Raw genomic sequence first — 24,345 nt, 5'->3', positions numbered from 1 at the left:
CACGCTAAAAAATGACGCTAACTCCATGGACTTTGGCGCTAGACGCCTCTAACGCCAAAGTATAAATATGGAGTTAGTTTTGCGTCGAAATTGCGTCAAAAAAACAACGCAATTCCGGCGCAAACGGAGTATAAATATGCCCCTGTCTGTTTTCACCATATCATGCACATGTAGGGTCAGGAGAACAAGTACAGGTTTCAGAAATATGTAACTATCATACACCAAAACAAGCATACTTTACGCATGAGTAGAAAGAGCAGTTCCAAGAATACCCAAGACGAAGTGATGTATGTATTTTATAGTTTATGTTTTAACTTGATACCACTTTAACTAGACCTACTATATTAAATAGATAAACGTTATGCTCAATGATTTTTAACTACTCTAAAGACCCTATTATAGCTGGGCTCTTATTTCCAATTTGGGTGTAAACAGGATTTTCCTTCCTAACTGGTATTACAGGGGATGCAGTAATATCACTTGTGATACATCTTGGACAAATTATCAAGTTAAGCATGGAAAAAATTGACAAGGAAAAGATTACTAGAAGTGGGAGACAGCATGCAGAAATAAACACAATATCAGAGATGTCTGTGTTATTATCCAGTTAATACGTGGCCTGTAGGGTATTACAAATCTTCAGTAGTGCTGTGCCCCCTAATCACCAGTACTTGCTGAAACAACAGTACTGTGTGTGGTGTTATTGCATAGCAGTTAATACAGCGGTCATGATTGAGACCTAAATGTATCTCATACTATTAACTATATACCATAATATATGTGAAGAGTTTCATTTTTCACTTGTCTATCTGAAATGCTTACATTTCTCTCATTCTCATTATGTGATAATGTTTAAATTGTTGGTCTGGCTTCAAAGCTTTAGCAGCCTGCTTCAGGTTTTGTAGATGATGCACACAGGGTGGGCCCTGGTGGCTTGTTTTGGGCTGCTCCTTCAGCTATTACTATGAGACAGTTCAAAACGTCTTAGATCAGCCAAGAGAAGAATTACTGTCTCGCTGCCATGCCTTTGGAGAATGCTTGCATTTTTCTGTGCCCTGTGAAGTACTTCGATTTCAATACAAAAGGTGCATTCTTTTCATGAGCTGCAGAAGTTAGCCAGGAGTATTGGTAAATGCGGATGACATCCTGGAAAGAAGACTTTGCCTATGAAAAACAGGACATTGCGCATGTTACCAAATAATGTTTTGCATTGCGATCCGGATAAGTATATCATTACACTATTTGCTGGACATAACTTAGGTTCAAGAAAATATATTTTATGTGTTAAAAAAACACATCAAAAACTAAAAACAAACATCATATTGAAAACTAGGCCTTTAGAATTATTGTAGTGTGTTGACATACTTCTTCAAATGAAACTTTTAGTAAGGGTTTTGTTTTTTATGAGTCTTGTACTAGTTTCAGTGGGGAAGGTTAACTTTCCTCAATTACTTCCCTCACCTAGGCATGCCGCTCATTTCTCTGTTATATTTTTTGTCTATGTCCATGAGAGTGAGAATAGGCTTGGTGCCTCCACACACCAGTCCAATCCTGCTGTCATGAATTAACAAAAGCAGTAGTTATACTACTTCTTCAGTGTGATACATCCATAGGTTAGCATGAGGCAATCTTTCTACATTCCATATAGGATCCAGAAATTACTCTCCAAGCAACACAGACATTCCACAGAGCTTTATACAAGGAGCTCATGGACCGATTTATGTGTTGGTGGAAAGGCGTTTTACCCTTCCTGCAAACATAATTGTCTGCCGGTCAAATTTAAAAGCAGGCAGACGATAGTTTGGTTACGGCCGAGACTACTGTCATGGCCAAGCTTCTCCGACAACCCATTGAAATAGTTAGCTTTATGCCCGCCCACCCAAGTTAGATGAGAGGACATATAGCTGATTTTTTCGGTTTTCACCACCAGGAAAACCCTGGTGGTAAGGGGCTGTGAAAACCTAAAAATGTCCCCCTCACCATGGAAGATGACTACCATGATGAGGGAGGTATTGTTTTTGTATTTTTCAAAAACAAAATCTGACTTTTGGTGTTTTGTTTTTGAAAATTAAAAAACAATGTAACTTTGCCATACGGCTCCATCATGTCTGACAGAGGCATATGTCACAGTTACAGTGCACTCACAGAAAGCGCTGTAAGGGCTGTTGGTGTGAAAGCTGGAAATGTCAGTTAAAAACAATTAAGATCCCAAATGACACCGTTTATGGTCTTGAAGAACAAGGTACTATGGCAGTGAAGGTAATTTCTAATATATTGTACAATTTGATTTTGCATATGTGTATTTCTATCTGCAAATTACACGTATTTACAAAGGCCAAATCAAAAGTTCTATAACTGTGTGACCTGCCTGGTGTCATTGAGTGAATATAACGGAAGTGTTGGGGTCTTCCATGTCCTCAGCTACTTAGTGTTCTGGGGGGAAATAAGAGGAGGAACTAGTATACTAAACAAGGATAAAAAGTTTAGTCCAAAAAACCAAATATACAGCAATTATTGATTCCCTTTAGTTTAGCAGCACCTATGCATAGATGATGTGAATACTGGAGATGTTGAGTCAGAAGTAGAGCGTTAGAAGAGTACATTTATAGAACCCCTCAATTGGTATTTGATTTTCTCTGCAGGTGAATGTGATTTGTGTTCCAATTGGTATTTTGTTACTTTGCCTTTGTAGGAGGCTGGACTGTCTTGTAGTGAGTACCTAGGGGTACTTGCACCTTGCACCAGGCCCAGTTATCCCTTATTAGTGTATGGGGTGTCTAGCAGCATAGGCTGATAGATAATGGTAGCTTAGCAGAGCAGCTTAGGCTGAACTAGGAGACGAGTGAAGCTCCTACAGTACCACTTAGTGTCATATGTACAATATCATAAGAAAACACAATACACAGTTATACTAAAAATAAAGGTACTTTATTTTTATGACAATATGCCAAAGTATCTCAGAGTGTACCCTCAGTGAGAGGATAGGAAATATACACAAGATATATATACACAATAGCAAAAATATGCAGTATAGTCTTAGAAAACAGTGCAAACAATGTATAGTTACAATAGGATGCAATGGGGACACATAGGGATAGGGGCAACACAAACCATATACTCCAAAAGTGGAATGCGAACCACAAATGGACCCCAAACCTATGTGACCTTGTAGAGGGTCGCTGGGACTATTAGAAAATAGTGAGAGTTAGGAAAATAACCCTCCCCAAGACCCTGAAAAGTGAGTGCCAAGTGCACTAAAGTTCCCCAAAGGACAAAGAAGTCGTGTTAGGGGAATAAGGCAGGAAAGACACAAACCAACAATGCAACAGCAATGGATTTCCAGTCGAGGGTACCTGTGGAACAAGGGGACCAAGTGCAAAAGTCACAAGCAAGTCGGAGATGGGCAGATGCCCAGGAAATACCAGCTGCGGGTGCAAAGAAGCTTCTACTGGACAGAAGAAGCGGAGGTTTCTGCAGGAACGAAAATGGCTAGAGACTTCCCCTTTGGTGGACGGATCCTTCTCGCCTTGGAGAGTCGTGCAGAAGTGTTTTCCCGCCGAAAGAACGCCAACAAACCTTGCTAGCTGCAAATCGTGCGGTTAGCGTTTTTGGACGCTGCTGTGGCCCAGGAGGGACCAGGAGGTCGCAAATTGGACCAGGAGGTAGAGAGGACGTCGAGCAAGACAAGGAGCCCTCTTAGCAGCAGGTAGCACCCAGAGAAGTGCCAGAAACAGGCACTACAAGGATGCGTGAAATGGTGCTCACCCGAAGTTACACAAAGGAGTCCCACGTCGCCGGAGACCAACTTAGAAAGTCGTGCAATGCAGGTTAGAGTGCCGTGGACCCAGGCTTGGCTGTGCACCAAGGATTTCCGCCAGAAGTGCACAGGGGCCGGAGTAGCTGCAAAAGTCGCTGTTCCCAGCAATGCAGTCTAGCGAGGTGAGGCAAGGATTTACCTCCACCAAACTTGGACTGAAGAGTCACTGGACTGTGGGAGTCACTTGGACAGAGTTGCTGGATTCGAGGGACCTCGCTCGTCGTGCTGAGAGGAGACCCAAGGGACCGGTAATGCAGCTTTTTGGTGCCTGCGGTTGCAGGGGGAAGATTCCGTCGACCCACGGGAGATTTCTTCGGAGCTTCTAGTGCAGAGAGGAGGCAGACTACCCCCACAGCATGCACCACCAGGAAAACAGTCGAGAAGGCGGCAGGATCAGCGTTACAGAGTTGCAGTAGTCGTCTTTGCTACTATGTTGCAGTTTTGCAGGCTTCCAGCGCGGTCAGCAGTTGATTCCTTGGCAGAAGGTGAAGAGAGAGATGCAGAGGAACTCGGATGAGCTCTTGCATTCGTTATCTAAGGAATCCCAAGAGACAGAGACCCTAAATAGCCAGAAAAGAGGGTTTGGCTACCTAGGAGAGAGGATAGGCTAGCAACACCCCAAGGAGCCTATCAGGAGGAGTCTCTGACGTCACCTGATGGCACTGGCCACTCAGAGCAGTCCAGTGTGCCAGCAGCACCTCTGTTTCCAAGATGGCAGAGGTCTGGAGCACACTGGAGGAGCTCTGGGCACCTCCCAGGGGAGGTACAGGTCAGGGGAGTGGTCACTCCCCTTTCCTTTGTCCAGTTTCGCGCCAGAGCAGGGCTAAGGGGTCCCTGAACCGGTGTAGACTGGCTTATGCAGAAATGGGCACCAAATGTGCCCATGAAAGCATTTCCAGAGGCTGGGGGAGGCTACTCCTCCCCTGCCTTCACACCATTTTCCAAAGGGAGAGGGTGTAACACCCTCTCTCAGAGGAAGTCCTTTGCTCTGCCATCCTGGGCCAGGCCTGGCTGGAACCCAGGAGGGCAGATGCCTGTCTGAGGGGTTGGCAGCAGCAGCAGCTGCAGTGAAACCCCGGGAAAGGCAGTTTGGCAGTACCAGGGTCTGTGCTACAGACCACTGGGATCATGGGATTGTGCCAACTATGCCAGGATGGTATAGAGGGGGCAATTCCATGATCATAGACATATTACATGGCCATATTCGGAGTTACCATTGTGAAGCTACATATAGGTAGTGACCTATATGTAGTGCACGCGTGTAATGGTGTCCCCGCACTCACAAAGTTCGGGGAATTGGCCCTGAACGATGTGGGGGCACCTTGGCTAGTGCCAGGGTGCCCACACACTAAGTAACTTAGCACCCAACCTTTACCAGGTAAAGGTTAGACATATAGGTGACTTATAAGTTACTTAAGTGCAGTGTAAAATGGCTGTGAAATAACGTGGACGTTATTTCACTCAGGCTGCAGTGGCAGGCCTGTGTAAGAATTGCCAGAGCTCCCTATGGGTGGCAAAAGAAATGCTGCAGCCCATAGGGATCTCCTGGAACCCCAATACCCTGGTACCTCAGTACCATATACTAGGGAATTATAAGGGTGTTCCAGTATGCCAATGTAAATTGGTAAAATTGGTCACTAGCCTGTTAGTGACAATTTGTAAAGAGAGAGCATAACCACTGAGGTTCTGGTTAGCAGAGCCTCAGTGAGACAGTTAGGCATCACACAGGGAACACATACCTATAGGTCACAACCTTATGAGCACTGGGGTCCTGACTAGCAGGGTCCCAGTGACACATAACAAACATACTGAAAACATAGGGTTTTCACTATGAGCACTGGGCCCTGGCTGGCAGGATCCCAGTGAGACAGTGAAAACACCCTGACATACACTCACAAACAGGCCTAAAGTGGGGGTAACAAGGCTAGAAAGAGGCTACTTTCTCACACAACCCCCCCCCCCCCCAAACGAAGGACAATAAGGCTAACCTTGGCCAGTTGAGACTTTATTGTCTAAGTGGTGATAAGTAGAGAGTAGCTCTGCAATAGACTGGTTACTCCCTTTATCATCCACTATATGGTTACTTCCCTTTGGGGATGTAAACCACCCTGTTTGAAGTTTTTTAGCTAAGCAACAATGTGAAGATGTATTTTCAGAGTTTCTATCAGTAAGTTTTAGTTTAGAGCAGTGGGAATTATCCACTGAACCTATTTGTAATGATGGAAATGCCACACAAGGATGCTGTCTCAGTAAAGCCATAGCTGGGCAAAAACTTTGTCCATATGGCTGGAAGAGAGAACAGGGATGCTGTTTCTCTTGAGTTGGAGCAGGGCAGGGATGCTGTCCTATGAGCTCCACACTAGGGCAGGGATGCTGTCCTAAGTGTTGTGAGGCAGTGCAGAGTTTCTGCACTAAAGTTTCTCTGGGAGGGTTGGAGGGATGCTCCATGTTAACTAAAATGGTGCTCTTTTTGTCACCAATGTTAGTTATCCCACAGAGAGGTACTTCTACCTCAGGGAGTACAGCTTTGCCAGCTGATGATTCCCTTGGAACAGGTGCCACCCCAGGAGAGGTTTCTCCCACCACAGGAATAGTATCCTGAATGGCAGGGTGGTTAGAGGATACTGTGATACCCTTTTTACCTGTTGATGGAGAGGGATCCTGAGTTTTCAGGCATTCTCTCCTTTGCTTTTTCATTTCAGTAGAAATGAGAGGGAACAATTCCTCTGGGATGCCCAGCATGGCTGCATGGGCATAAAACTCTACATCAGCCCAACCTGAGGCCTCTAGGTCATTACCTAAGAGACAGTCTACAGGTAAGCTAGGTGATACCACCACCTGCTTAGGGCCAGTAACTCCACCCCAACTAAACTGAATAATAGCTAAGGGAAGAAACTTAGTGGAGTTATGGACATCAATAATCTTATACTGTTGTCCAATGATGTGTTGTTCAGGATGCACTAGGTTTTCAGTCACCAAAGTGATACTGGCACCTGTGTCCCTGTAGCCCAAGGCCTCAACACCATTTATTGAAACTGTCTGCCTGTACTTATCCATTGTAAGGGGACAAGCAGCCAGTGTGGCAAGGCCAATGCCACTAGGTGTGACGGAAACTGTCTTGGGACTGACTACCCCAGTTTCTATTATGGACCCATAAGTGAACCCAACTACACCCTTAACTTGACTGTTGCCAGCAGTCCCACCACTAGTACCACTACTGCTAGGGGCACTAGAGCTTGATGTATTAGTGGTGGTAGGCTCAGGGGGTTTACCTTGTCAGGACTTATCCCCTGGCCTCTGTTTTTACACACAAAGCACCAAGGCTTTTTAATGTGTGCAGGTTGAGAAGAAGAGGAAGAATTTGTTTTATCCCCACCCTCTGAAGAGTGCTTAAGATTTGAAGTGGGATCTTTGGTTTTACCCTTATCCCCATGCTTATCTTGAGATTTTTCACCATCTTTCTTCTTATTGCCATCTTTGTCACCCCCTGTATGAACTTTTCTGTTCACCCTTGTTCTGACCCATTTGTCTGCCTTCTTTCCCAATTCTTGGGGAGAGGTCAGATCAGAGTCCACTAAGTACTGGTGCAACAAATCAGACACAATTATTAAGAATATGCTCTCTCAGGGTCAAGTTATACAGGCTGTCATAATCAGTAACTTTACTGCCATGTAACCACCCCTCCAAGGCCTTCACTGAATGGTCAATGAAATCAACCCAGTCTTGTGAAGACACCTTTTTGGTCTCTCTGAACTTTATCCTGTATTGTTCAGTGGTTAAGCCATAACCATCCAGGAGTGCATTCTTAAGAACTTTGTAATCACTAGCTTCATTTTCTTTCACAGTAAGGAGCCTATCCCTACCTTTTCCACTAAATGATAGCCATAGGATAGCAGCCCACTGCCTTTGAGGGACATCCTGTACAGCACAGGCCCTCTCAAGTGCAGCAAACCACTTGTTAATGTCATCCCCCTCCTTATAAGGGGGAACTATCTTGTGCAGATTCCTGGAATCATGCTCTTTTGCAGGATGACTATGGGGAATACTGCTGCTGCCACCATGGGTTTCTAAACCCAGTTTCTGTCTCTCCTTCTCTACTTCTAAAGTCTGTCTATCCAAATCCAGCTGTTGCTTCTTGAGCTTCAGTCTGGTTTGTTCCACTCTCAATCTATTGAGCTCCCTTTCTAACAATCTGTCATCAGGGTGGGTGGGAGGGACATGCCTTGAAACAGAAGTATGGTGAGAATGGACAGAAGGAGACCTGTCCCTTACAGAGTGCACCCTAACAGCTTGGCTAACAGAAACATCAGTACCACTGTGGTGAGAATAAATGCTTTTGCTATGATGTGAGACACCACTATTTGTATGGTGTGGCTCTTCATCATTACCAACTATGCTAGACTGTCTAGTAATGGGCAGGCTAGGAAGTTTCTTTCCTGAATCTTTTCCTGGGGGAGTCCCTGGATCAGATTGGGAACCATTAGCTACTTTTTCTACAGATGGGGCACTTCTAGCCTTATCCTGTTCTCTAAGCATGTTAAGTAACAGTTCCAAGGAAGGAATCTTCCCTACACTCAAACCTCTCTCTATGCAGAGACTCCTTGCTCCTTTCCAGCTAAGGTGATCATATGCAAGTTTGGACGGATCAACATTTTGGCCTGTGCCAGACATTTTTAGAGAGAGTTAAAGTGATAGAAAAAGAGAAAAAAGTTTGTCAGAGCTTTTAGAAAGACAGAGAAAAAAAACTTTTCAAACTTTTTAGAACTTTTTAGAAAGTTTAGAAGTACTTTTCAGCACTTAAAAAAGAGTGACAAGAGGAAATGCAAAACTTTTTGGCTTTGTGTATATACACTGAACTTGTTTTGTATATTTTTCTCTTATGAAAAGTACAATGACAAGAGTGGTAAGTAGTCTCAAAGCACTTATCCCACCGCTGCACAACCAATGTAGGAGGCTGGACTGGCTTGTAGTGAGTACCTAGGGGTACTTGCACCTTGCACCAAGCCCAGTTATCCCTTATTAGTGTATAGGGTGTCTAGCAGCATAGGCTGATAGATAATGGTAGCTTAGCAGAGCAGCTTAGGCTGAACTAGGAGACGAGTGAAGCTCCTATAGTACCACTTAGTGTCATATGTACAATATCATAAGAAAACACAATACACAGTTATACTAAAAATAAAGGTACTTTATTTTTATGACAATATGCCAAAGTATCTCAGAGTGTACCCTCAGTGAGAGGATAGGAAAAATACACAAGATATATATACACAATAGCAAAAATATGCAGTATAGTCTTAGAAAACAGTGCAAACAATGTATAGTTACAATAGGATGCAATGGGGACACATAGGGATAGGGGCAACACAAACCATATACTCCAAAAGTGGAATGCGAACCACGAATGGACCCCAAACCTATGTGACCTTGTAGAGGGTCGCTGGGACTATTAGAAAATAGTGAGAGTTAGGAAAATAACCCTCCCCAAGACCCTGAAAAGTGAGTGCCAAGTGCACTAAAGTTCCCCAAAGGACAAAGAAGTCGTGGTAGGGGAATAAGGCAGGAAAGACACAAACCAACAATGCAACAGCGATGGATTTCCAGTCGAGGGTACCTGTGGAACAAGGGGACCAAGTCCAAAAGTCACAAGCAAGTCGGAGATGGGCAGATGCCCAGGAAATACCAGCTGTGGGTGCAAAGAAGCTTCTACTGGACAGAAGAAGCAGAGGTTTATGCAGGAATGAAAAGGGCTAGAGACTTCCCCTTTGGTGGACCGATCCCACTCGCCTTGGAGAGTCGTGCAGAAGTATTTTCCCGCCGAAAGAACGCCAACAAGCCTTGCTAGCTGCAAATCGTGCGGTTAGTGTTTTAGGACGCTGCTGTGGCCCAGGAGGGACCAGGAGGTCGCAAATTGGACCAGGAGGTAGAGAGGACGTCGAGCAAGACAAGGAGCCCTCTTAGCAGCAGGTAGCACCCAGAGAAGTGCCAGAAACAGGCACTACAAGGATGCATGAAACGGTGCTCACCCGAAGTTACACAAAGGAGTCCCACGTCGCCGGAGACCAACTTAGAAAGTCGTGCAATGCAGGTTAGAGTGCCGTGGACCCAGGCTTGGCTGTGCACAAAGGATTTCCGCCGGAAGTGCACAGGGGCCGGAGTAGCTGCAAAAGTCGCTGTTCCCAGCAATGCAGTCTAGCGAGGTGAGGCAAGGACTTACCTCCACCAAACTTGGACTGAAGAGTCACTGGACTGTGGGAGTCACTTGGACAGAGTTGCTGGATTCGAGGGACCTCGCTCGTCGTGCTGAGAGGAGACCCAAGGGACCGGTAATGCAGCTTTTTGGTGCCTGCGGTTGCAGGGGGAAGATTCCGTCGACCCATGGGAGATTTCTTCGGAGCTTCTAGTGCAGAGAGGAGGCAGACTACCCCCACAGCATGCACCACCAGGAAAACAGTCGAGAAGGCGGCAGGATCAGCGTTACAGAGTTGCAGTAGTCGTCTTTGCTACTATGTTGCAGTTTTGCAGGCTTCCAGCGCGGTCAGCAGTCGATTCCTTGGCAGAAGGTGAAGAGAGAGATGCAGAGGAACTCGGATGAGCTCTTGCATTCGTTATCTAAGGAATCCCAAGAGACAGAGACCCTAAATAGCCAGAAAAGAGGGTTTGGCTACCTAGGAGAGAGGATAGGCTAGCAACACCTGAAGGAGCCTATCAGGAGGAGTCTCTGACGTCACCTGATGGCACTGGCCACTCAGAGCAGTCCAGTGTGCCAGCAGCACCTCTGTTTCCAAGATGGCAGAGGTCTGGAGCACACTGGAGGAGCTCTGGGCACCTCCCAGGGGAGGTACAGGTCAGGGGAGGGGTCACTCCCCTTTCCTTTGTCCAGTTTCGCGCCAGAGCAGGGCTAAGGGGTCCCTGAACTGGTGTAGACTGGCTTATGCAGAAATGGGCACCAAATGTGCCCATGAAAGCATTTCCAGAGGCTGGGGGAGGCTACTCCTCCCCTGCCTTCACACCATTTTCCAAAGGGAGAGGGTGTAACACCCTCTCTCAGAGGAAGTCCTTTGCTCTGCCATTCTGGGCCAGGCCTGGCTGGAACCCAGGAGGGCAGATGCCTGTCTGAGGGGTTGGCAGCAGCAGCAGCTGCAGTGAAACCCCAGGAAAGGCAGTTTGGCAGTACCAGGGTCTGTGCTACAGACCACTGGGATCATGGGATTGTGCCAACTATGCCAGGATGGTATAGAGGGGGCAATTCCATGATCATAGACATATTACATGGCCATATTCGGAGTTACCATTGTGAAGCTACATATAGGTAGTGACCTATATGTAGTGCACGCGTGTAATGGTGTCCCCGCACTCACAAAGTTCGGGGAATTGGCCCTGAACGATATGGGGGCACCTTGGCTAGTGCCAGGGTGCCCACACACTAAGTAACTTAGCACCCAACCTTTACCAGGTAAAGGTTAGACATATAGGTGACTTATAAGTTACTTAAGTGCAGTGTAAAATGGCTGTGAAATAACGTGGACGTTATTTCACTCAGGCTGCAGTGGCAGGCCTGTGTAAGAATTGTCAGAGCTCCCTATGGGTGGCAAAAGAAATGCTGCAGCCCATAGGGATCTCCTGGAACCCCAATACCCTGGTACCTCAGTACCATATACTAGGGAATTATAAGGGTGTTCCAGTATGCCAATGTAAATTGGTAAAATTGGTCACTAGCCTGTTAGTGACAATTTGTAAAGAGAGAGCATAACCACTGAGGTTCTGGTTAGCAGAGCCTCAGTGAGACAGTTAGGCATCACACAGGGAACACATACCTATAGGTCACAACCTTATGAGCACTGGGGTCCTGACTAGCAGGGTCCCAGTGACACATAACAAACATACTGAAAACATAGGGTTTTCACTATGAGCACTGGGCCCTGGCTGGCAGGATCCCAGTGAGACAGTGAAAACACCCTGACATACACTCACAAACAGGCCTAAAGTGGGGGTAACAAGGCTAGAAAGAGGCTACTTTCTCACACAACCCCCCCCCCCAAACGAAGGACAATAAGGCTAACCTTGGCCAGTTGAGACTTTATTGTCTAAGTGGTGATAAGTAGAGAGTAGCTCTGCAATAGACTGGTTACTCCCTTTATCATCCACTATATGGTTACTTCCCTTTGGGGATGTAAACCACCCTGTTTGAAGTTTTTTAGCTAAGCAACAATGTGAAGATGTATTTTCAGAGTTTCTATCAGTAAGTTTTAGTTTAGAGCAGTGGGAATTATCCACTGAACCTATTTGTAATGATGGAAATGCCACACAAGGATGCTGTCTCAGTAAAGCCATAGCTGGGCAAAAACTTTGTCCATATGGCTGGAAGAGAGAACAGGGATGCTGTTTCTCTTGAGTTGGAGCAGGGCAGGGATGCTGTCCTATGAGCTCCACACTAGGGCAGGGATGCTGTCCTAAGTGTTGCGAGGCAGTGCAGAGTTTCTGCACTAAAGTTTCTCTGGGAGGGTTGGAGGGATGCTCCATGTTAACTAAAATGGTGCTCTTTTTGTCACCAATGTTAGTTATCCCACAGAGAGGTACTTCTACCTCAGGGAGTACAGCTTTGCCAGCTGATGATTCCCTTGGAACAGGTGCCACCCCAGGAGAGGTTTCTCCCACCACAGGAATAGTATCCTTAATGGCAGGGTGGTTAGAGGATACTGTGATACCCTTTTTACCTGTTGATGGAGAGGGAACCTGAGTTTTCAGGCCTTCTCTCCTTTGCTTTTTCATTTCAGTAGAAATGAGAGGGAACAATTCCTCTGGGATGCCCAGCATGGCTGCATGGGCATAACACTCTACATCAGCCCAACCTGAGGCCTCTAGGTCATTACCTAAGAGACAGTCTACAGGTAAGCTAGGTGATACCACCACCTGCTTAGGGCCAGTAACTCCACCCCAACTAAACTGAATAATAGCTAAGGGAAGAAACTTAGTGGAGTTATGGACATCAATAATCTTATACTGTTGTCCAATGATGTGTTGTTCAGGATGCACTAGGTTTTCAGTCACCAAAGTGATACTGGCACCTGTGTCCCTGTAGCCCAAGGCCTCAACACCATTTATTGAAACTGTCTGCCTGTACTTATCCATTGTAAGGGGACAAGCAGCCAGTGTGGCAAGGCCAATGCCACTAGGTGTGACAGAAACTGTCTTGGGACTGACTACCCCAGTTTCTATTATGGACCCATAAGTGAACCCAACTACACCCTTAACTTGACTGTTGCCAGCAGTCCCACCACTAGTACCACTACTGCTAGGGGCACTAGAGCTTGATGTATTAGTGGTGGTAGGCTCAGGGGGTTTACCTGGACAGGACTTATCCCCTGGCCTCTGTTTTTACACACAAAGCACCAAGGCTTTTTAATGTGTGCAGGTTGAGAAGAAGAGGAAGAATTTGTTTTATCCCCACCCTCTGAAGAGTGTTTAAGATTTGAAGTGGGATCTTTGGTTTTACCCTTATCCCCATGCTTATCTTGAGATTTTTCACCATCTTTCTTCTTATTGCCATCTTTGTCACCCCCTGTATGAACTTTTCTGTTCACCCTTGTTCTGACCCATTTGTCTGCCTTCTTTCCCAATTCTTGGGGAGAGGTCAGATCAGAGTCCACTAAGTACTGGTGCAACAAATCAGACACAATTATTAAGAATATGCTCTCTCAGGGTCAAGTTATACAGGCTGTCATAATCAGTAACTTTTCTGCCATGTAACCACCCCTCCAAGGCCTTCACTGAATGGCCAATGAAATCAACCCAGTCTTGTGAAGACACCTTTTTGGTCTCTCTGAACTTTATCCTGTATTGTTCAGTGGTTAAGCCATAACCATCCAGGAGTGCATTCTTAAGAACTTTGTAATCACTAGCTTCATTTTCTTTCACAGTAAGGAGCCTATCCCTACCTTTTCCACTAAATGATAGCCATAGGATAGCAGCCCACTTCCTTTGAGGGACATCCTGTACAGCACAGGCCCTCTCAAGTGCAGCAAACCACTTGTTAATGTCATCCCCCTCCTTATAAGGGGGAACTATCTTGTGCAGATTCCTGGAATCATGCTCTTTTGCAGGATGACTATGGGGAATACTGCTGCTGCCACCATGGGTTTCTAAACCCAGTTTCTGTCTCTCCTTCTCTACTTCTAAAGTCTGTCTATCCAAATCCAGCCGTTGCTTCTTGAGCTTCAGTCTGGTTTGTTCCACTCTCAATCTATTGAGCTCCCTTTCTAACAATCTGTCATCAGGGTGGGTGGGAGGGACATGCCTTGAAACAGAAGTATGGTGAGAATGGACAGAAGGAGACCTGTCCCTTACAGAGGGCACCCTAACAGGTTGGCTAACAGAAACATCAGTACCACTGTGGTGAGAATAAATGCTTTTGCTATGATGTGAGACAACACTATTTGTATGGTGTGGCTCTTCATCATTACCAACTATGCTAGACTGTCTAGTAATGGGCAGGCTAGGAAGTTTCTTTCCTGAATCTTTTCCTGGGGGAGTCCCTGGATCAGATTGGGAACCATTAGCTACTTTTTCTACAGATGGGGCACTTCTAGCCTTATCCTGTTCTCTAAGCATGTTAAGTAACAGTTCCAAGGAAGGAATCTTCCCTACACTCAAACCTCTCTCTATGCAGAGACTCCTTGCTCCTTTCCAGCTAAGGTGATCATATGCAAGTTTGGATGGATCAACATTTTGGCCTGTGCCAGACATTTTTAGAGAGAGTTAAAGTGATAGAAAAAGAGAAAAAAGTTTGTCAGAGCTTTTAGAAAGACAGAGAAAAAAAACTTTTCAAACTTTTTAGAACTTTTTAGAAAGTTTAGAAGTACTTTTCAGCACTTAAAAAAGAGTGACAAGAGGAAATGCAAAACCTTTTGGCTTTGTGTATATACACTGAACTTGTTTTGTATATTTTTCTCTTATGAAAAGTACAATGACAAGAGTGGTAAGTAGTCTCAAAGCACTTATCCCACCGCTGCACAACCAATGTAGGAGGATGGACTGGCTTGTAGTGAGTACCTAGGGGTACTTGCACCTTGCACCAGGCCCAGTTATCCCTTATTAGTGTATAGGGTGTCTAGCAGCATAGGCTGATAGATAATGGTAGCTTAGCAGAGCAGCTTAGGCTGAACTAGGAGACGAGTGAAGCTCCTATAGTACCACTTAGTGTCATATGTACAATATCATAAGAAAACACAATACACAGTTATACTAAAAATAAAGGTACTTTATTTTTATGACAATATGCCAAAGTATCTCAGAGTGTACCCTCAGTGAGAGGATAGGAAATATACACAAGATATATATACACAATAGCAAAAATATGCAGTATAGTCTTAGAAAACAGTGCAAACAATGTATAGTTACAATAGGATGCAATGGGGACACATAGGGATAGGGGCAACACAAACCATATACTCCAAAAGTGGAATGCGAACCACGAATGGACCCCAAACCTATGTGACCTTGTAGAGGGTCGCTGGGACTATTAGAAAATAGTGAGAGTTAGGAAAATAACCCTCCCCAAGACCCTGAAAAGTGAGTGCCAAGTGCACTAAAGTTCCCCAAAGGACAAAGAAGTCGTGTTAGGGGAATAAGGCAGGAAAGACACAAACCAACAATGCAACAGCGATGGATTTCCAGTCGAGGGTACCTGTGGAACAAGGGGACCAAGTCCAAAAGTCACAAGCAAGTCGGAGATGGGCAGATGCCCAGGAAATACCAGCTGTGGGTGCAAAGAAGCTTCTACTGGACAGAAGAAGCGGAGGTTTCTGCAGGAACGAAAAGGGCTAGAGACTTCTCCTTTGGTGGACCGATCCCTCTCGCCTTGGAGAGTCGTGCAGAAGTATTTTCCCGCCGAAAGAACGCCAACAAGCCTTGCTAGCTGCAAATCGTGCGGTTAGTGTTTTTGGACGCTGCTGTGGCCCAGGGGGGACCAGGAGGTCGCAAATTGGACCAGGAGGTAGAGAGGATGTCGAGCAAGACAAGGAGCCCTCTTAGCAGCAGGTAGCCCCCAGAGAAGTGCCAGAAACAGGCACTACAAGGATGCATGAAACGGTGCTCACCCGAAGTTACACAAAGGAGTCCCACGTCGCCGGAGACCAACTTAGAAAGTCGTGCAATGCAGGTTAGAGTGCCGTGGACCCAGGCTTGGCTGTGCACAAAGGATTTCCGCCGGAAGTGCACAGGGGCCGGAGTAGCTGCAAAAGTCGCGGTTCCCAGCAATGCAGTCTAGCGAGGTGAGGCAAGGACTTACCTCCACCAAACTTGGACTGAAGAGTCACTGGACTGTGGGAGTCACTTGGACAGAGTTGCTGGATTAGAGGGACCTCGCTCATCGTGCTGAGAGGAGACCCAAGGGACCGGTAATGCAGCTTTTTGGTGCCTGCGGTTGCAGGGGGAAGATTCCGTCGACCCATGGGAGATTTCTTCGGAGCTTCTAGTGCAGAGAGGAGGCAGACTACCCCCACAGCATGCACCACCAGGAAAACAGTCGAGAAGGCGGCAGGATCAGCGTTACAGAGTTGCAGTAGTCGTCTTTGCTACTATGTTGCAGTTTTGCAGGCTTCCAGCGCGGTCAGCAGTCGATTCCTTGGCAGAAGGTGAAGAGAGAGATGCAGAGGAACTCGGATGAGCTCTTGCATTCGTTATCTAAGGAATCCCAAGAGACAGAGACCCTAAATAGCCAGAAAAGAGGGTTTGGCTACCTAGGAGAGAGGATAGGCTAGCAACACCTGAAGGAGCCTATCAGGAGGAGTCTCTGACGTCACCTGATGGCACTGGCCACTCAGAGCAGTCCAGTGTGCCAGCAGCACCTCTGTTTCCAAGATGGCAGAGGTCTGGAGCACACTGGAGGAGCTCTGGGCACCTCCCAGGGGAGGTACAGGTCAGGGGAGTGGTCACTCCCCTTTCCTTTGTCCAGTTTCGCGCCAGAGCAGGGCTAAGGGGTCCCTGAACCGGTGTAGACTGGCTTATGCAGAAATGGGCACCAAATGTGCCCATGAAAGCATTTCCAGAGGCTGGGGGAGGCTACTCCTCCCCTGCCTTCACACCATTTTCCAAAGGGAGAGGGTGTAACACCCTCTCTCAGAGGAAGTCCTTTGCTCTGCCATTCTGGGCCAGGCCTGGCTGGAACCCAGGAGGGCAGATGCCTGTCTGAGGGGTTGGCAGCAGCAGCAGCTGCAGTGAAACCCCGGGAAAGGCAGTTTGGCAGTACCAGGGTCTGTGCTACAGACCACTGGGATCATGGGATTGTGCCAACTATGCCAGGATGGTATAGAGGGGGCAATTCCATGATCATAGACATATTACATGGCCATATTCGGAGTTACCATTGTGAAGCTACATATAGGTAGTGACCTATATGTAGTGCACGCGTGTAATGGTGTCCCCGCACTCACAAAGTTCGGGGAATTGGCCCTGAACGATATGGGGGCACCTTGGCTAGTGCCAGGGTGCCCACACACTAAGTAACTTAGCACCCAACCTTTACCAGGTAAAGGTTAGACATATAGGTGACTTATAAGTTACTTAAGTGCAGTGTAAAATGGCTGTGAAATAACGTGGACGTTATTTCACTCAGGCTGCAGTGGCAGGCCTGTGTAAGAATTGTCAGAGCTCCCTATGGGTGGCAAAAGAAATGCTGCAGCCCATAGGGATCTCCTGGAACCCCAATACCCTGGTACCTCAGTACCATATACTAGGGAATTATAAGGGTGTTCCAGTATGCCAATGTAAATTGGTAAAATTGGTCACTAGCCTGTTAGTGACAATTTGTAAAGAGAGAGCATAACCACTGAGGTTCTGGTTAGCAGAGCCTCAGTGAGACAGTTAGGCATCACACAGGGAACACATACCTATAGGTCACAACCTTATGAGCACTGGGGTCCTGACTAGCAGGGTCCCAGTGACACATAACAAACATACTGAAAACATAGGGTTTTCACTATGAGCACTGGGCCCTGGCTGGCAGGATCCCAGTGAGACAGTGAAAACACCCTGACATACACTCACAAACAGGCCTAAAGTGGGGGTAACAAGGCTAGAAAGAGGCTACTTTCTCACACAACCCCCCCCCCCCCCAAACGAAGGACAATAAGGCTAACCTTGGCCAGTTGAGACTTTATTGTCTAAGTGGTGATAAGTAGAGAGTAGCTCTGCAATAGACTGGTTACTCCCTTTATCATCCACTATATGGTTACTTCCCTTTGGGGATGTAAACCACCCTGTTTGAAGTTTTTTAGCTAAGCAACAATGTGAAGATGTATTTTCAGAGTTTCTATCAGTAAGTTTTAGTTTAGAGCAGGGGAATTATCCACTGAACCTATTTGTAATGATGGAAATGCCACACAGGGATGCTGTCTCAGTAAAGCCATAGCTGGGCAAAAACTTTGTCCATATGGCTGGAAGAGAGAACAGGGATGCTGTTTCTCTTGAGTTGGAGCAGGGCAGGGATGCTGTCCTATGAGCTCCACACTAGGGCAGGGATGCTGTCCTAAGTGTTGTGAGGCAGTGCAGAGTTTCTGCACTAAAGTTTCTCTGGGAGGGTTGGAGGGATGCTCCATGTTAACTAAAATGGTGCTCTTTTTGTCACCAATGTTAGTTATCCTACAGAGAGGTACTTCTACCTCAGGGAGTACAGCTTTGCCAGCTGATGATTCCCTTGGAACAGGTGCCACCCCAGGAGAGGTTTCTTCCACCACAGGAATGGTATCCTGAATGGCAGGGTGGTTAGAGGATACTGTGATACCCTTTTTACCTGTTGATGGAGAGGGAACCTGAGTTTTCAGGCCTTCTCTCCTTTGCTTTTTCATTTCAGTAGAAATGAGAGGGAACAATTCCTCTGGGATGCCCAGCATGGCTGCATGGGCATAAAACTCTACATCAGCCCAACCTGAGGCCTCTAGGTCATTACCTAAGAGACAGTCTACAGGTAAGCTAGGTGATACCACCACCTGCTTAGGGCCAGTAACTCCACCCCAACTAAACTGAATAATAGCTAAGGGAAGAAACTTAGTGGAGTTATGGACATCAATAATCTTATACTGTTGTCCAATGATGTGTTGTTCAGGATGCACTAGGTTTTCAGTCACCAAAGTGATACTGGCAGCTGTGTCCCTGTAGCCCAAGGCCTCAACACCATTTATTGAAACTGTCTGCCTGTACTTATCCATTGTAAGGGGACAAGCAGCCAGTGTGGCAAGGCCAATGCCACTAGGTGTGACAGAAACTGTCTTGGGACTGACTACCCCAGTTTCTATTATGGACCCATAAGTGAACCCAACTACACCCTTAACTTGACTGTTGCCAGCAGTCCCACCACTAGTACCACTACTGCTAGGGGCACTAGAGCTTGATGTATTAGTGGTGGTAGGCTCAGGGGGTTTACCTGGACAGGACTTATCCCCTGGCCTCTGTTTTTACACACAAAGCACCAAGGCTTTTTAATGTGTGCAGGTTGAGAAGAAGAGGAAGAATTTGTTTTATCCCCACCCTCTGAAGAGTGTTTAAGATTTGAAGTGGGATCTTTGGTTTTACCCTTATCCCCATGCTTATCTTGAGATTTTTCACCATCTTTCTTCTTATTGCCATCTTTGTCACCCCCTGTATGAACTTTTCTGTTCACCCTTGTTCTGACCCATTTGTCTGCCTTCTTTCCCAATTCTTGGGGAGAGGTCAGATCAGAGTCCACTAAGTACTGGTGCAACAAATCAGACACAATTATTAAGAATATGCTCTCTCAGGATCAAGTTATACAGACTGTCATAATCAGTAACTTTACTGCCATGTAACCACCCCTCCAAGGCCTTCACTGAATGGTCAATGAAATCAACCCAGTCTTGTGAAGACACCTTTTTGGTCTCTCTGAACTTTATCCTGTATTGTTCAGTGGTTAAGCCATAACCATCCAGGAGTGCATTCTTAAGAACTTTGTAATCACTAGCTTCATTTTCTTTCACAGTAAGGAGCCTATCCCTACCTTTTCCACTAAATGATAGCCATAGGATAGCAGCCCACTGCCTTTGAGGGACATCCTGTACAGCACAGGCCCTCTCAAGTGCAGCAAACCACTTGTTAATGTCATCCTCCTCCTTATAAGGGGGAACTATCTTGTGCAGATTCTTGGAATCATGCTCTTTTGCAGGATGACTATGGGGAATACTGCTGCTGCCACCATGGGTTTCTAAACCCAGTTTCTGTCTCTCCTTCTCTACTTCTAAAGTCTGTCTATCCAAATCCAGCTGTTGCTTCTTGAGCTTCAGTCTGGTTTGTTCCACTCTCAATCTATTGAGCTCCCTTTCTAACAATCTGTCATCAGGGTGGGTGGGAGGGACATGCCTTGAAACAGAAGTATGGTGAGAATGGACAGAAGGAGACCTGTCCCTTACAGAGGGCACCCTAACAGCTTGGCTAACAGAAACATCAGTACCACTGTGGTGAGAATAAATGCTTTTGCTATGATGTGAGACAACACTATTTGTATGGTGTGGCTCTTCATCATTACCAACTATGCTAGACTGTCTAGTAATGGGCAGGCTAGGAAGTTTCTTTCCTGAATCTTTTCCTGGGGGAGTCCCTGGATCAGATTGGGAACCATTAGCTACTTTTTCTACAGATGGGGCACTTCTAGCCTTATCCTGTTCTCTAAGCATGTTAAGTAACAGTTCCAAGGAAGGATTCTTCCCTACACTCAAACCTCTCTCTATGCAGAGACTCCTTGCTCCTTTCCAGCTAAGGTGATCATATGCAAGTTTGGACAGATCAACATTTTGGCCTGTGCCAGACATTTTTAGAGAGAGTTAAAGTGATAGAAAAAGAGAAAAAAGTTTGTCAGAGCTTTTAGAAAGACAGAGAAAAAAAACTTTAAAAACATTTTAGAACTTTTTAGAAAGTTTAGAAGTACTTTTCAGCACTTAAAAAAGAGTGACAAGAGGAAATGCAAAACTTTTTGGCTTTGTGTATATACACTGAACTTGTTTTGTATATTTTTCTCTTATGAAAAGTACAATGACAAGAGTGGTAAGTAGTCTCAAAGCACTTATCCCACCGCTGCACAACCAATGTAGGAGGCTGGACTGGCTTGTAGTGAGTACCTAGGGGTACTTGCACCTTGCACCAGGCCCAGTTATCCCTTATTAGTGTATAGGGTGTCTAGCAGCATAGGCTGATAGATAATGGTAGCTTAGCAGAGCAGCTTAGGCTGAACTAGGAGACGAGTGAAGCTCCTACAGTACCACTTAGTGTCATATGTACAATATCATAAGAAAACACAATACACAGTTATACTAAAAATAAAGGTACTTTATTTTTATGACAATATGCCAAAGTATCTCAGAGTGTACCCTCAGTGAGAGGATAGGAAATATACACAAGATATATATACACAATAGCAAAAATATGCAGTATAGTCTTAGAAAACAGTGCAAACAATGTATAGTTACAATAGGATGCAATGGGGACACATAGGGATAGGGGCAACACAAACCATATACTCCAAAAATGGAATGCGAACCACGAATGGACCCCAAACCTATGTGACCTTGTAGAGGGTCGCTGGGACCATTAGAAAATAGTGAGAGTTAGGAAAATAACCCTCCCCAAGACCCTGAAAAGTGAGTGCCAAGTGCACTAAAGTTCCCCAAAGGACAAAGAAGTCGTGTTAGGGGAATAAGGCAGGAAAGACACAAACCAACAATGCAACAGCGATGGATTTCCAGTCAAGGGTACCTGTGGAACAAGGGGACCAAGTCCAAAAGTCACAAGCAAGTCGGAGATGGGCAGATGCCCAGGAAATACCAGCTGCGGGTGCAAAGAAGCTTCTACTGGACAGAAGAAGTGGAGGTTTCTGCAGGAACGAAAAAGGCTAGAGACTTCCCCTTTGGTGGACGGATCCCACTCACCTTGGAGAGTCGTGCAGAAGTGTTTTCCTGCCGAAAGAATGCCAACAAGCCTTGCTAGCTGCAAATCGTGCAGTTAGCGTTTTTGGACGCTGCTGTGGCCCAGGAGGGACCAGGAGGTCGCAAATTGGACCAGGATGTAGAGAGGACGTCGAGCAAGACAAGGAGCCCTCTTAGCAGCAGGTAGCTCCCAGAGAAGTGCCAGATACAGGCACTACAAGGATGCGTGAAACGGTGCTCACCCGAAGTTACACAAAGGAGTCCCACGTCGCCGGAGACCAACTTAGAAAGTCGTGCAATGCAGGTTAGAGTGCCGTGGACCCAGGCTTGGCTGTGCACAAAGGATTTCCGCCGGAAGTGCACAGGGGCCGGAGTAGCTGCAAAAGTCGCAGTTCCCAGCAATGCAGTCTAGCGAGGTGAGGCAAGGACTTACCTCCACCAAACTTGGACTGAAGAGTCACTGGACTGTGGGAGTCACTTGGACAGAGTTGCTGGATTCGAGGGACCTCGCTCGTCGTGCTGAGAGGAGACCCAAGGGACCGGTAATGCAGCTTTTTGGTGCCTGCGGTTGCAGGGGAAAGATTCTGTCGACCCACGGGAGATTTCTTCGGAGCTTCTAGTGCAGAGAGGAGGCAGACTACCCCCACAGCATGCACCACCAGGAAAACAGTCGAGAAGGCGGCAGGATCAGCGTTACAGAGTTGCAGTAGTCGTCTTTGCTACTATGTTGCAGTTTTGCAGGATTCCAGCGCGGTCAGCAGTCGATTCCTTGGCAGAAGGTGAAGAGAGAGATGCAGAGGAACTCGGATGAGCTCTTGCATTCGTTATCTAAGGAATCCCAAGAGACAGAGACCCTAAATAGCCAGAAAAGAGGGTTTGGCTACCTAGGAGAGAGGATAGGCTGGCAACACCTGAAGGAGCCTATCAGGAGGAGTCTCTGACGTCACCTGATGGCACTGGCCACTCAGAGCAGTCCAGTGTGCCAGCAGCACCTCTGTTTCCAAGATGGCAGAGGTCTGGAGCACACTGGAGGAGCTCTGGGCACCTCCCAGGGGAGGTACAGGTCAGGGGAGTGGTCACTCCCCTTTCCTTTGTCCAGTTTCGCGCCAGAGCAGGGCTAAGGGGTCCCTGAACCGGTGTAGACTGGCTTATGCAGAAATGGGCACCAAATGTGCCCATGAAAGCATTTCCAGAGGCTGGGGGAGGCTACTCCTCCCCTGCCTTCACACCATTTTCCAAAGGGAGAGGGTGTAACACCCTCTCTCAGAGGAAGTCCTTTGCTCTGCCATCCTGGGCCAGACCTGGCTGGAACCCAGGAGGGCAGATGCCTGTCTGAGGGGTTGGCAGCAGCAGCAGCTGCAGTGAAACCCCGGGAAAGGCAGTTTGGCAGTACCTGGGTCTGTGCTACAGACCACTGGGATCATGGGATTGTGCCAACTATGCCAGGATGGTATGGAGGGGGCAATTCCATGATCATAGACATATTACATGGCCATATTCGGAGTTACCATTGTGAAGCTACATATAGGTAGTGACCTATATGTAGTGCACGCGTGTAATGGTGTCCCCGCACTCACAAAGTTCGGGGAATTGGCCCTGAACGATGTGGGGGCACCTTGGCTAGTGCCAGGGTGCCCACACACTAAGTAACTTAGCACCCAACCTTTACCAGGTAAAGGTTAGACATATAGGTGACTTATAAGTTACTTAAGTGCAGTGTAAAATGGCTGTGAAATAACGTGGACGTTATTTCACTCAGGCTGCAGTGGCAGGCCTGTGTAAGAATTGTCAGAGCTCCCTATGGGTGGCAAAAGAAATGCTGCAGCCCATAGGGATCTCCTGGAACCCCAATACCCTGGTACCTCAGTACCATATACTAGGGAATTATAAGGGTGTTCCAGTATGCCAATGTAAATTGGTAAAATTGGTCACTAGCATGTTAGTGACAATTTGTAAAGAGAGAGCATAACCACTGAGGTTCTGGTTAGCAGAGCCTCAGTGAGACAGTTAGGCATCACACAGGGAACACATACCTATAGGTCACAACCTTATGAGCACTGGGGTCCTGACTAGCAGGGTCCCAGTGACACATAACAAACATACTGAAAACATAGGGTTTTCACTATGAGCACTGGGCCCTGGCTGGCAGGATCCCAGTGAGACAGTGAAAACACCCTGACATACACTCACAAACAGGCCTAAAGTGGGGGTAACAAGGCTAGAAAGAGGCTACTTTCTCACACAACCCCCCCACCCAAACGAAGGACAATAAGGCTAACCTTGGCCAGTTGAGACTTTATTGTCTAAGTGGTGATAAGTAGAGAGTAGCTCTGCAATAGACTGGTTACTCCTTTGGGGATGTAAACCACCCTGTTAGAAGTTTTTTAGCTAAGCAACAATGTGAAGATGTATTTTCAGAGTTTCTATCAGTAAGTTTTAGTTTAGAGCAGTGGGAATTATCCACTGAACCTATTTGTAATAATGGAAATGACACACAGGGATGCTGTCTCAGTAAAGCCATAGCTGGGCAAAAACTTTGTCCATATGGCTGGAAGAGAGAACAGGGATGCTGTTTCTCTTGAGTTGGAGCAGGGCAGGGAT

Source organism: Pleurodeles waltl, chromosome 11 (genome assembly GCF_031143425.1).
Source record: "Pleurodeles waltl isolate 20211129_DDA chromosome 11, aPleWal1.hap1.20221129, whole genome shotgun sequence".
In the NCBI taxonomy this organism is placed as follows: domain Eukaryota; kingdom Metazoa; phylum Chordata; class Amphibia; order Caudata; family Salamandridae; genus Pleurodeles; species Pleurodeles waltl.
The sequence above is the reverse complement of the archived record's forward strand: the minus strand, read 5'-3'. Positions refer to the sequence as shown.